This window comes from Rhinopithecus roxellana, chromosome 14, assembly GCF_007565055.1.
Source record: "Rhinopithecus roxellana isolate Shanxi Qingling chromosome 14, ASM756505v1, whole genome shotgun sequence".
In the NCBI taxonomy this organism is placed as follows: Eukaryota; Metazoa; Chordata; class Mammalia; order Primates; family Cercopithecidae; genus Rhinopithecus; species Rhinopithecus roxellana.
The window spans coordinates 106,618,991-106,632,033 of NC_044562.1; the positions used below are offsets into that span (position 1 = coordinate 106,618,991).

The 13,043-nt window shown below is 37.9% G+C and overlaps 1 protein-coding gene and 1 long non-coding RNA gene across 4 annotated transcripts in view; one reads left to right on the plus strand and one right to left on the minus strand.

The window, feature by feature from the left end:
• Positions 1-13,043, plus strand: part of CCDC148 (coiled-coil domain containing 148) — a 302,348-nt gene that overhangs the window by 245,382 nt on the left and 43,923 nt on the right. The gene's annotated exons all lie outside the window — the stretch shown is intronic.
• Positions 1-13,043, minus strand: part of LOC104654257 — a 71,892-nt gene that overhangs the window by 9,584 nt on the left and 49,265 nt on the right. The window lies entirely within an intron of this gene.

Below are 13,043 nucleotides of genomic sequence, written 5' to 3' on the forward strand. Positions count from 1 at the left end.
TAATGCATTTTAAATTCTCATATTCATACATTAACCTCCGGTTTTTCATTTTGTTCCTTAGATAGCTTCCTAGTTAAAACCCTCACAGAGGATTTGATAGTATTTGATTACCCACCGTGTGCATAAAATGATACTGGCTGCTGCTGTAACTATCTCTTGACCCAGAAGGAGAAAACCGTTATTCAAATAAGAAGGAAAACCCATTTACTGTGACAGAGGCTGGGGAAGACAGTACACAATTATACAGTGCTGTGTGGTGTTTATTATAGCATACTTAGGGCATGCCCAATACATGAAAAAAAATTGGAATTTCCTAGAAATATGTAGTTTTAGACCTAGAAAGGATATTTGAGATCAAGTAGCCTAGTCTCCTCATTTTACATGTAAGTACAATAAGAGATTTAAGTTATTTTTCCCAAAGTTACTGTATCAGTTAGGGTCGATTAGGAGACAAAAAACATATAGTAATTTGAACAGGGAAAGTTTAAGAGAAAGCATGATAAACTCTAACAGGAAATCCTTTCTATATAAAGAGATAAATAGCATGCTAAAGAATACCCTAGGACTTAAGGAGGGTTCCCATGGAAGAACCAAATTTGGAACTGAGGAGCCCTCTCCATGGTTGGGATTCACACCTTACCGTAGAAGCTATGGTCATGACCCTCTGAATGGTGAAGTTCTCGGGTGGATTAAGACAGAGCTAGCTCAATAGTCACTAGGCAAACAGGGAACACCCAACTTGGGTGCAGGCAGGCCAAAGCTGGAAGCCAATTATTGAGATGCTTGCAAGGCTCAATGGAAATCTGACCATAGAAGTACCTTTGAAATTTGATGGGACTGACCATCAGTGCGCCATTGGAACTCCATGGACACAGCAACACTTGTGTCCCCTACACGTGCTGCTGGCAGCTGTACAGTATGAACAAGAAGGCATAAACTCACGAACCAGGAAGGAAATCCCCTTCCTCTGCAGTGTCCTTCAAGCACCCTCTTCTGACACAGCTTAATATTTTGCCAGTGGCAAGGGACAGATAGAGGGTCCACCTCCATTTTCAGAGAGCAGACAATGAAGGGTGGAGCTGTGAGACGTTACACTGATAACTGACATAGTTATCTAATTTAGCTAGCACCTTAGTGATTTTCACAAAAGATAAAGAAGAGAGAGCTCTCATTTCATAACATAAATCACAGTAAATTTCCTTTAAATAGTGAGCTTCCCTGGTATATTTACCTTAGTCACTCTAAAAAGATTTCCTGGAACTCTATACTTTCTGCTTAATTTCACTCGGAACCTAAAATTGCTATAACAAATAAAACCTATCTTGAAAATTGCCCCTCAGACTTACATATAACTTTGGAAGGCATAACCATTGGATACAATGAGGTTTACTTGTATCTAGGAAGCTTCCTTTGTGACCCATGTGACTGTTATCTCAAACTCTAATCACTGAGGTTGTAGATTGAATCTGGAGTTTCAAATAGATGCTAAGCATTCCTAAGGATTTCCTGGACAAAATGTACACTATTTCCCAGGTAGCTCAGGATTTTAGAGTTTAGTATAATCTATTACTGAGAGAACTGAGAATATAGCAAAGCCAGGGCTAATGGTTAGAAGGTGAAGCCATCAATGAGAACCCAGATTAACAAACACAAACCAAGACCTAAGTGGATAGAGGCCATGGGTCAGAAACAAGGAGGTGGATAAGAATTCCCAAACAGCTAAATACTAAAGGGCAAGGCAAAGGCAGATTGATCAGTGTAAAGCTATCCTAGCAAAACGAAAGAGAACCACAGAAATTAAAAGGAATGGGGAAAACAGAACAGATATGTAGTTCCAGCATTAGGAGACAGGCTTCCACTAAAATTACCCCTCATAGTCAGGGAGCTTCTTTGATTACAGAGTCATTTCAGCTTTTGCTTCCTGTCCCAATAATTATCAAGATTAGCTGATTCAGAACTTCAGTTGAAAAAGAAGAAAAGGAAAATCAGATTAATCTGCATTACGCAACAGAAAAAATAGGCATATTATAAGATACTAAAAAGAGCACTAAAGACTAGGAGCCAGGAGACCGAGGTTTTAGTCTTGACTCTTCTTTGAATTTTATATGACCTTGGGAAAGTCTGTCATTTCACCTCCACAGGCTCTGTTTTGTCCTCTGTAAAATTGAACTGGATAACTTCTGAGGACAGAGTTAATCAACTTTTAAGGGCCTATGATCTGTTTGTTCAACTCTTATGTTAAAATACTGTAGATTCAGATAATTGAGTCCAATGCTTATTTGCCAATGGAAAATCACTGAAAAAGGCCTTTAAAATGTCAGTATATATAAGAGATATAATTCTCAGAAAATGTTTTATAATATTATAGAAGTATATTCCTCGTTTTGTGACTTAGGGAGATAGAGTTCAACATACAAAATTACTGATAGGTTTTGCTTTTGATAGTAACCAGAAGTTGTCTTCTTTCATAACTACATAGCACTAAGAAATTTGGTTGATTGGTTAAAACATTTTTCTGTACTACTGAAATACAATTCATAAACCTTGTGTTTGATATTTTAACTACGGACAATTTTTTTCCATATCAAAATATGCTGGCTTGAAGCAGTTTCCAGATCTGTGTTCAGAACACACACACTTATCCTTGAGGGTTTGAAAACTTCTGTCATTTAATTCCCTTTTCTATTTTTAAATTCTAAGATTATATTTCTTAAAAACAACATTCAGCGGGACATGGTGGCTCATCCCTGTTATCCCAGCACTTTGGGAGGCCGAGGCAGGCGGATCACAAGGTCAGGAGATCGAGATCATCCTGGCTAACACAGTGAAACCCTGTCTCTGCTAAAAAAAAAATACAAAAAATTAGCTGGGCGTGGTGGCGGGCACCTGTAGTCCCAGCTACTGGGGAGGTTGAGGCAGGAGAATGGCATGAACCCGGGAGGCGGAGCTTGCAGTGAGCCAAGATCGCGCCACTGCACTCCAACCTGGGCGACAGAGCGAGACTCCATCTCAAAAAAAAAAAAAAAAAAAAATTAATAAATAAAATTATATATTAGGTTGAACCACATAAAATTCCATTTTTGTAGGTCAAAATGGTTGAGTATTGGCAATTTCATGTGGTTCAACATTAAAAAAAGACATAGAATTGTTTTATTAATTACATTTACCTTCTCAGTCTATTAGAATATGTCTTTTGCCCTCTTCATTTTATCGAAATTGTTTTTGCCCAAGTTTCCACTAACCTCCTAATACCCTATTTTTATTTCTCAACATGCCATTGAGATTAAGAGGGAAGGCTCTAGAATTGGCTGACATTAGAATACTGGCTCTATCCTTTATAGCTGTGTGAACTTTGGATGAGTTATTTAACTTCTCTGTGCTTCAGTTTCCTCATCTGTACATTGAGGATATAAACAGTATCTACTTCTTAAGATTGTTGCAAGGATCAAATGATACATTGAATGTAACATATTCACTGCCTGGAACACAGTAAGTATTCATTAAATATAAGTGATTTCTATCAATTGACTTTTACATCATGAAATACTAACGTATTTTTTCTCAAAATATTAAAGCAAGAAGGCCACACTTCAAGCCAGAAGGAGAGCCCTCACCAGAACCTGACCATGCTGGCACCTAGATCTCGGGCTTCTAGCCTCCAGAATAGTGAATAAATAAATTTCTGTTGTTCAAGTCACCCAGTCTATGGTATTTTGTCATGATGGCCCAAGCTAACTAATACAATGTTACTATATTATTAAATGTATTGTGCTTTTTAAGCCAGGCCTGGTGGCAGGTACCTGCAATCCCAGCTACTCAGGAGGCTGAGGCAGGAGAATTGCTTGAACCTGGGAGGCTGGGGTTGCAGTGAGCTGAGATCATGCCATTGCACTCCAGCCTGGATGACAGAGCGAGACTCCATCTCAAAAAAAAAAAAAAAAAAAAAAAAAAAAGTGTTGTGCTTTCTGTTGCTGTTCTTAAAGATTTTATGTAGTACATATATAGGTACATTTTAAATGAATATTTTAAAAATATTCTAAGTAAAACGTAAAAATGAGGACATTATTATAAAAATTAAAGTTAAAGCAAAAGTGCCCTTAACCACTACCCTCATGTCGTCTCTTCTCTAAAAGTCATTACTTTTATTGTTTTTAAATGCATACACATACATGCTATCTATTTTGTATGTACCTATGTAAAATCAAGTTTAAGAACAGCAACAAAAATCACAATACATTTAACAATATAATACCACTGTATTAGTTAGCCTGGGCGATCATGACAAAATATCATAGACTGGGTAACTTGAACAACAGAAATTTATTTTCTCACTATTCTGGAGGCTAGAAACCCAAGATCAACGTGCCAGCATGGTCAGGTTCTGGTGAGGGGTCTCTTCCTGGCTTGCAGAGTGGGGCCATCTTGCTGTGACTTCACATGGTGAAGAGAGAGAGTCAGCAAGTACTTGAGTGTCTCTTCTTATAAGGGCATGACTCCCACTGTGAGGGCTACATCTCCAAATACTGTCAAATTGAGGGTTAGGCCCTCAACATATGAATTTTGAGCAGACACATTCAGTCTACAGCAACCATTTGTGTAAAAAAAGCATTTATGTATGTACAAATCGACTATTTACTACTAACTTCTATTTATAGGTTGCTGCTGGCATATAAGTCCTTTGTGCTAGTTAGAAAAAGGTGCCTCCTTCTGGTGGCAGAGTGCATATTGCTCCTACTACAAGTGGACAAATTAGGAAAAGACTCCCTTCTGAATCACAGCATACAGCTTGACAAGCAGAGGCAAAGCTGTATGTCACACTTCATTTGGATCTCTGGTCATGGATCATTTTTGTAAAGCACAAACTTCAAAATGATACATGGTATCTCTGCAAATAAACCTACCTAATTCTTTTAAAATAGTATATATTATTCATATTTCTTCTAAAATGTAGTTCTGTAGCCATCTGGAACTTATTTTAATGAGTGATATGAGCTAAATTGTTCTAAATTGATAGCCAACTATCTAAACACCAATTATTTAATGATTCATCTTTACTCACTGATTTAAAATGCCACCTTTGTTATATATTACATTTCTAATTATACTTTTATATCCATATGGACTCTTGATTAGATTAAAAACTGATCTATGTTTATAGTTCTACATTGATAGCATGCTGTTTTAATTATTCTGTTTTGCTATCTAGTAGAACAAGTGTTCACTCATTATTCTTTTCAAAAATATCTTAGCTATTCTTATGTCAAATTTCACTTGGAAATGTTGTTGTTTTTTTGTATTGAAATTTTATTAAGGAGAGCTGACACATATACCAAATTTAATCTCCAGCCTGGGGACATGCTTCCAAGTAGCTCTACAGTTCTAGACTTCTACTACATCCTTTAGAAAAGTTCATCATTTTTTTTTTTCTGGTGAGCACAGAAATTATCTTTGAAATAGGTAGAAATTGGTGACCAAGAAGCCAATTATAAGTTTCCTTCAGTAAGCTCTTCGAGAAAAAGTATCTGAACTAAGGAAGTGACAGTGGGAAGCAGAAGTGCTACAAAAGCTGACAGATGTGTGTGAAGTATTTACATGAGTTAGAGTTGATGACTCATGTCATCAGGGATGGAGTCTGAAGGAAGACAAAGAATGAAACCCTGAATATTATTGTGCTTTTTCTGGCCTCTTTATTGAAAGCTTTAGTTATTTTGTTTTCAATGTATTTTATTTCCTAACCAATTCATTTGGCTATAGTTTTTTTTTTCTGTTTATTTTGGCAATATTCTACAAGGTTTGAAATATGTGTTTTTATTACCTAATTTCTAGTAGTTTTCATTTCATTTTTGATGTCACAACAATTGATGGATATTGGGGTGCTTGCCACAGCTAAGATTCAGTTTCATTGATTGTCTTGCGATGGGCTTCAAATTGGTGAGCAAACTGTATAGCAAAATGTGTACAAGTTAAAATACTAATCAAAATATGAGTATTAAGTGGAAGATACCTTTAGTTTTTTTGGGTAACAAATGAGTTTTCAAAATAGACATAAGAACGTATCTTTGTCTTCTTTTTTTTTTTTACCACAATGTTTATTCTTTGTATTATTTCGTTTCTGTCACTCCATGCTCGAGGTTCCTTTCTGGCCATCCCAAAACGTTGCCACTTAGTCCTCCAAAGTCTTCTCCCCCTCCCCCCACCCCACCACTGCTGAAAGCTAAACTGTCTCTCTTTCGCATACAGTGGTTATTCTTTCTTTTCAGCAGGGCACTGACTGCCCTTCCTAACTAACCTTGTTGGGACCAGTACTGGTGCCCTGGTCACTGCAGTGTAGAGTTCTCTACAGCTGCAGTGATTCTTTGATGTATATGTTTATTTTGTTTTCAGGTGATTTTAAACACTTACCCTGTTCCCAGAAACTTTCTTTACTGAGTATTCTTTATGTTGGGTAGTGAAAGATTCTAAACACAGGGAGGAGTAGAAAGCTAGGATATGTAAGGGTCATATCTCATTCGCTGTATATCCTTAGCATCACTGCTTTCTATTATCAGTGACTGTTGCAGAGCAAGCAAGCAGAAATTAGACTGTTCTTCCAAGCACAGGGGCCTTTCTCCCCTTTACATTATGACATTTTGAAAATGCTTATTACAATGTTCAATCTTTAACTTTTCTGAAGTTCAGCTCTCTTGTAGTTAACATAACAATCTTCTTCCTCTGTATTTGCCAATTATTGCTTTAATAAGGATAACTGTAATTGTGGCCTTTCATTTACTTATCTCCATTGCTGTTTCTTGTAATTTAATAAATAGCTTGCTTTTCTCATTTTACCTCCTTTGTACTAATTTTAATGCTTCAAAAATGTTTTAACAATATACTCCAGAAGATAATTTTAAAGATTTCTAAAAGCAGATTTACTTAGCTAAGGAGTTCCTCTAGATACCATTTCATGACCAAAAAAACTGAAGTTGCATACAACCAACAAATGGATGCTACAGGTTCTAAGAACTTTATCAGTCAATGGTCATGTAATACTAGAGCAGCTGTTATTCCATTCTTTGCTACATTAGAATCACTTGGGGAGCTTTTGAAACTCCTGATGCCCAGGCCAGACCCCAGACCAACTAAATTCATATCTCTGGGGAAAATTCTAATCCCCACATTTTGGGGAAATTCTTAGGGAATTCTAAAGTGCAGCAAAATTTAAGAACCATTGTGCTAGAGTTCTTTCTACACTTTCTGAAGTGTGGGCCCAAAGTCATCTACTGGGTTTTTGAGACCATTCCACTTTTTGTAGAAATGCCCATAATTTTGCTTTTCCCAGACAGTACCCTCACTGAGCTCAGAGAGGTCATATAGGTGAAACTTACATTCATGGAACAGTTTATCAATTCTAGAAAACCTCTTCAAGTAAAAATTTTGCATGTTATTTTTCTTTTTTCTTTCTTTTTTTTTTATTATACTTTAAGTTCTAGGGCACATGTGCATAACGTGCAGGTTTGTTACATATGTATACTTATGCCATGTTGGTGTGCTGCACCCATCAACTCGTCAGCACCCATCAATTCGTCATTTATATCAGGTATAACTCCCAATGCAATCCCTCCCCCCCCCCCATGATAGGCCCCGATGTGTGATGTTCCCCTTCCCGAGTCCAAGTGATCTCATTGTTCAGTTCCCACCTATGAGTGAGAACATGCGGTGTTTGGTTTTCTGTTCTTGTGATAGTTTGCTAAGAATGATGGTTTCCAGCTGCATCCATGTCCCTACAAAGGATGCAAACTCATCCTTTTTTATGGCTGCATAATATTCCATGGTGTATATGTGCCACATTTTCTTAATCCAGTCTGTCACAGATGGACATTTGGGTTGATTCCAAGTCTTTGCTATTGTGAATAGTGTCGCAATAAACATACGTGTGCATGTGTCTTTATAGCAGCATGATTTTAATCCTTCGGGTATATACCCAGTAGTGGGATGGCTGGGTCATATGGTACATCTAGTTCTAGATCCTTGAGGAATCACCATACTGTTTTCCATAATGGTTGAACTAGTTTACAATCCCACCAACAGTGTAAAAGTGTTCCTATTTCTCCACATCCTCTCCAGCACCTGTTGTTTCCTGACTTTTTAATGATTGCCATTCTAACTGGTGTGAGATGGTATCTCATTGTGGTTTTGATTTGCATCTCTCTGATGGCCAGTGATGATGAGCATTTTTTCATGTGTCTGTTGGCTACATGAAAGTCTTCTTTTGAGAAATGTCTGTTCATATCCTTTGCCCACTTTTTGATGGGGTTGTTTGTTTTTTTCTTGTATATTTGTTTGAGTTCTTTGTAGATTCTGGATATTAGCCCTTTGTCAGATGAGTAGGTTGCAAAAATTTTCTCCCATTCTGTAGGTTGCCTGTTCACTCTGATGGTAGTTTCTTTTGCTGTGCAGAAGCTCTTTAGTTTAATGAGATCCCATCTGTCAATTTTGGCTTTTGCTGCCGTTGCTTTTGGTGTTTTAGACATGAAGTCCTTGCCCATGCCTATGTCCTGAATGGTACTACCTAGGTTTTCTTCTAGGGTTTTTATGGTATTAGGTCTAACATTTAATCTCTAATCCATCTTGAATTAATTTTCATATACGGAGTAAGGAAAGGATCCAGTTTCAGCTTTCTACATATGGCTAGCCAATTTTCCCAGCACCATTTATTAAATAGAGAATCCTTTCCCCATTTCTTGTTTCTCTCAGGTTTGTCAAAGCTCAGATGGCTGTAGATGTGTGGTATTATTTCTGAGGACTCTGTTCTGTTCCACTGGTCTATATCTCTGTTTTGGTACCAGTACCATGCTGTTTTGGTTACTGTAGCCTTGTAGTATAGTTTGAAGTCAGGTAGTGTGATGCCTCCAGCTTTGTTCTTATGAAATAGGATTGTCTTGGCAATGCGGGCTCTTTTTTGGTTCCATATGAACTTTAAAGCAGTTTTTTCCAATTCTGTGAAGAAACTCATTGGTAGCTTGATGGGGATGGCATTGAATCTATAAATAACCTTGGGCAGTATGGCCATTTTCACGATATTGATTCTTCCTATCCATGAGCATGGTATGTTCTTCCATTTGTTTGGGTCCTCTTTTATTTCACTGAGCAGTGGTTTGTAGTACTCCTTGAAGAGGTCCTTTACATCCTTTGTAAGTTGGACTCCTAGGTATTTTATTCTCTTTGAAGCAATTGTGAATGGAAGTTCATTCATGATTTGGCTCTCTGTTTGTCTGCTACTGGTGTATAAGAATGCTTGTGATTTTTGCACATTGATTTTGTATCCTGAGACTTTGCTGAAGTTGCTTATCAGCTTAAGGAGATTTTGGGCAGAGACGATGGGGTTTTCTAAATATATAATCATGTCATCTGCAAACAGGGACAATTTGACTTTTTCTTTTCCTAACTGGATACCCTTTATTTCTTTCTCTTGCCTGATTGCCCTAGCCAGAACTTCCAACACTATGTTGAATAGGAGTGGTGAGAGAGGGCATCCCTGTCTTGTGCCAGTTTTCAAAGGGAATTTTTCCAGTTTTTGCCCATTCAGTATGATATTGGCTGTGGGTTTGTCATAAATAGATCTCATTATTTTGAGGTACGTTCCATCAATACCGAATTTATTGAGCGTTTTTAGCATGAAGGGCTGTTGAATTTTGTCAAAAGCCTTTTCTGCATCTATTGAGATAATCATGTGGTTTTTGTCTTTGGTTCTGTTTATATGCTGTATTATGTTTATTGATTTGCGAATGTTGAACCAGCCTTGCATCCCAGGGATGAAGCCCACTTGATCATGGTGGATAAGCTTTTTGATGTGCTGCTGAATCCGGTTTGCCAGTATTTTATTGAGGATTTTTACATCGATGTTCATCAGGGATATTGGTCTAAAATTCTCTTTTTTTGTTGTGTCTCTGCCAGGCTTTGGTATCAGGATGATGTTGGCCTCATAAAATGAGTTAGGGAGGATTCCCTCTTTTTCTATTGATTGGAATAGTTTCAGAAGGAATGGTACCAGCTCCTCCTTGTACCTCTGGTAGAATTCAGCTGTGAATCCATCTGGTCCTGGACTTTTTTTGGTTGGTAGACTATTAATTATTGCCTCAATTTCAGAGCCTGCTATTGGTCTATTTAGGGATTCAACTTCTTCCTGGTTTAGTCTTGGAAGAGTGTAAGTGTCCAGGAAATTATCCATTTCTTCTAGATTTTCTAGTTGATTTGCGTAGAGGTGTTTATAGTATTCTCTGATGGTAGTTTGTATTTCTGTGGGGTCCGTGGTGATATCCCCTTTATCATTTTTTATTGCGTCTATTTGATTCTTCTCTCTTTTCTTCTTTATTAGTCTTGCTAGTGGTCTGTCAATTTTGTTGATCTTTTCAAAAAACCAACTCCTGGATTCATTGATTTTTTGGAGGGTTTTTTGTGTGTCTATCTCCTTCAGTTCTGCTCTGATCTTAGTTATTTCTTGCCTTCTGCTAGCTTTTGAATGTGTTTGCTCTTGCTTCTCCAGTTCTTTTAATTGTGATGTTAGAGTGTCAATTTTAGCTCTTTCCAGCTTTCTCTTGTGGGCATTTAGTCTCCTGGTGTGCCTGTTTGCTTAAAGCACAGTATTGGGGTGGGAGTTACCCGATTTTCCAGGTGTTGTGTGTCTCAGTTCCCCTGGCTAGGAAAAGGGATTCCCTTCCCCCTTGCGCTTCCCAGGTGAGGCAATGCCTCGCCCTGCTTCAGCTCTCGCTGGTCGGGCTGCAGCAGCTGACCAGCACCAATTGTCCGGCACTCCCCAGTGAGATGACCCCGGTACCTCAGTTGAAAATGCAGAAATCACCAGTCTTCTGTGTCGCTTGTGCTGGGAGTTGGAGACTGGAGCTGTTCCTATTCGGCCATCTTGCTCCCTGCATGTTATTTTTCTAACAACCCAGTTATGTGTATGTATGTGTGTGTGTGTGTGTGTGTGTGTATGTGTGTGTGTGTTTAGTGGAGAGAACATTGCTTTCCACAGTAAAAATCAAACAAACAAACAAAAAACACTAATTTTAGGTTATTTTTTCCCAAATAACAGCATTTTCCTGGTTGTAAAACAGTAAACATGTGAAGTTTAAGATGTCAATGACCATTTGGGAAGGAAGAGACTAGAGCCTGCTGCCTTTCTAACACTAAATTGGCCTTGCAAATCTAGTGTGTGTTTTGAGGTGCTTGCCAGCATCGGGGAATTGACAGTTACTGCGTTTTCTAAGTAACAAAGCCAGATGTTTCTATTTTCCATGTCTTTTCTTAACAATGTGCAAATTTCAACATGTTGTATTGGAAGGCACTAAGGAAATTTAAAGTGGGTTCACAGTCTAATATTTGAGATCTTTAAAGAGTATGTTTAGTAAAGTGACTTCATCCAGAAATTTTTACAAACATTTGTCATGTTTTTGCTTCTCAGCATGAGATTTCTCAAAATTAGTGGGATTGCTCTTGTTCATTAAGTCTCTGTCAACCAAATCCCCATTCCAAGTGGATGTGCCAAATGATACAGTCCAAAGATCACTGTGAACCATTAAACAAATATAGTTCTTAATAGGACTGTTTTGTATTTTATATGTATATTAGAAATGTTTTGCAAATTAGCAGTAACTTAAAAGATGGAAAGAAACCTCATTGGTGGCCAACAGTAATAATAATAATAGTACTTATGACCTGCTCCTCAGTGTAACAAAACAAATTGTGGGAGATGTGTGTGTGTTCATAAATTGGGACATGGATACACAGATTATTTGGATATGATTGTAGTAGCTCTCGAATGGAGCTTAGCTAAGCAAGCATGATTGACAGAGAGGATAAGAAATTCAAGGACAAAGCAATATATAGCCATTTTGATGTGAAAATGAGCAAGCAAGCTTGTGCCTGTGGGCAAATGGAACACCAGATGGGCAGAGATGGCACAGCTGAGGGTCATTCAAGAGGTCTTGGATGATGATTTAGCTCCTGATGACTGTACATCAAGTTGACTGTACGTATGTGGTTCCTTCTAAACCACAAGCAATTGAAGCATGTCATTTGCTGAGTAGTTTAGGCTGCTTTTACTTTGTTGTTTACAAGTTTGATTTTTGATTTTGGAAATTTTGTTCATTTAAAGAGATGCTGGATTTTCATTGTACGCTAAGTTGATCTGTCTGTTGCATTTACTTCTTCGGGTCATAAAATGGAATGTCAGCAAGTATGTGTCTGGTAGAGGCCAGACAACAATCAGAAATGCTTTAGAATATGTTTTTTAATGTATAAATGGGCGTTATTACATCCCTTTATGCCCACCATTATTTTTGTTTCATATGTATGTGTCAGTGAATTGACCACAGATGCTGTAATTCCAAATAGAACATCTAGGTGCTATGATCTTTTTGAGAATCAGTTATCTCAAATTCTCCTCTTCAGCAACACAGACTTTTATTTTGGTACATAACTAGTGCTACAGATATTTGAAAGTTTTTGTTGGAGCATTAGGTTGTTTTCTTTCTTTTTTTTATTATTATACTTTAAGTTCTGGGATACACGTGCAGAATGAACAGGTTGGTTACATAGGTATACACGTGCCATGGTAGTTTGCTGCACCCATCAACCCATCATCCACATTAGGTATTTCTCCTAATGCTATCCCTCCTCTAGCCCCCCACCCTGCAACAGGCCCCGGTGTGTGATGTTCCCTTCACTGTGTCCATGTGTTCTCATTGTTCAACTACCACTTATGAGTGAGAACATGTAGTGTTTGGTTTTCTGTTCCTGTGTTAGTTTGCTGAGAATGATGGTTTCTAGCTTCATCCGTGTCCCTGCAAAGGACGTGAACTCATCCTTTTTTACGGCTGCATAGTATTCCATGGTGTTTATGTGCCACATTTTCTGTATCCAGTCTGTCACTGATGGACATTTGGGTTGGTTCCAAGTCTTTGCTATTGTGAACAGTGCCTCAGTAAACATACGCGTGCATGTGTCTTTATAGCAGAATGATTTATAATCCTGGGTATTGGGTATATACCCAGTAATGGGATTGC